Below are 1668 nucleotides of genomic sequence, written 5' to 3' on the forward strand. Positions count from 1 at the left end.
CGGTGATCAAAACTTATGTGCCATACATACCAACTATATAAACAATTTATTGAAATGAGGCGTGTGGTATAGACAATTAAAAGCACACATTTTAGTAGAAATGAGCATTTGTAATGACTTGGTCATCGGAGACAGTTTGTCTGTCGCAAATGTCAATATTTTGACGGCATCACACACAATTATTCAGAGAGAATTGTGTGTGAATGCCCACATAATCACAAATATTTTGCTCAACTATCGTTATCGCAGACGATTTTGTTACCGTCAGCAATTGACTGACCCATCGCCAACCCACTTGAGCACACGGTTCCTGAAAGTGTCTCCGGTTGGGTGTAAAACCCGTGTGAATAGCGGTAGGGAGTACTAGCGATCATCTAAAATATCAGAAAATTCTGATTTATTTTGTGGCGCAAGTGTTGGAAATATGCCCTAGAGGCAATAATAAATGGTTATTATTAAATTTCTTTGTTGATGACAATTGTTTATTGTTCATGCTATAATTGTATTGTCCGGAAATTGTAATACGTGTGTGAATACATAGACCACAACGTGTCCCTAGTAAGCCTCTAGTTGACTAGCTCGTTGATCAACAGATAGTCATGGTTTCCTGACTATGGACATTGGATGTCGTTGATAACGGGATCACATCATTTGGAGAATGATGTGATGGACGAGACCCAATCCTAAGCATAGCATAAAAGATCGTGTAGTTTCGTTTGCTAGAGCTTTTCCAATGTCAAGTATCTTTTCCTTAGACCATGAGATCGTGCAACTCCCGGATACCGTAGGAGTGCTTTGGGTGTGCCAAACGTCACAACGTAACTGGGTGACTATAAAGGTGCACTACGGGTATCTCCGAAAGTGTCTGTTGGGTTGGCACGGATCGAGACTGGGATTTGTCACTCCGTGTGACGGAGAGGTATCTCTGGGCCCACTCGCTAATGCATCATCATAATGAGCTCAATGTGACTAAGGCGTTAGTCATGGGATCATGCATTGCGGTACGAGTAAAGAGACTTGCCAGTAACGAGACTGAACAAGGTATTGGGATACCGACGACCGAATCTCGGGCAAGTAACATACCGATTGACAAAGGGAATTGTATACGGGATTGATTGAATCCTCGACATCGTGGTTCATCCGATGAGATCATCGTGGAACATGTGGGAACCAACATGGGTATCCAGATCCCGCTGTTCGTTATTGACCGGAGAGGCGTCTCGGTCATGACTGCATGTCTCCCGAACCCGTAGGGTCTACACACTTAAGGTTCGGTGGCGCTAGGGTTGTAGAGATATGTGTATGCGGAAACCCGAAAGTTGTTCGGAGTCCCGGATGAGATCCCGGACGTCACGAGGAGTTCCGGAATGGTCCGGAGGTGAAGAATTATATATAGGAAGTCAAGTTTCGGCCACCGGGAAAGTTTCGGGGTTACCGGTATTGTACCAGGACCACCGGAAGGGTCCCGGGGGTCCACCGGGTGGGGCCACCTATCCCGGAGGGCCACGTGCCCCTAGTGGGCTGGGCGCCCCCCCATGGGCCTCCCCCCATGCGCCTAGGGTTAGAAACCCTAGGGTGGGGGGGCTTCCCACTTGCCTTGGGGGGCAAGGCACCCCCTTGGCCGCCGCCCCCCCCCTAGATGGGGTTTTGGCCGGCGCCCCCCTCCCA

The sequence above is a fragment of the Aegilops tauschii genome, chromosome 5 (assembly GCF_002575655.3).
Source record: "Aegilops tauschii subsp. strangulata cultivar AL8/78 chromosome 5, Aet v6.0, whole genome shotgun sequence".
In the NCBI taxonomy this organism is placed as follows: Eukaryota; Viridiplantae; Streptophyta; class Magnoliopsida; order Poales; family Poaceae; genus Aegilops; species Aegilops tauschii.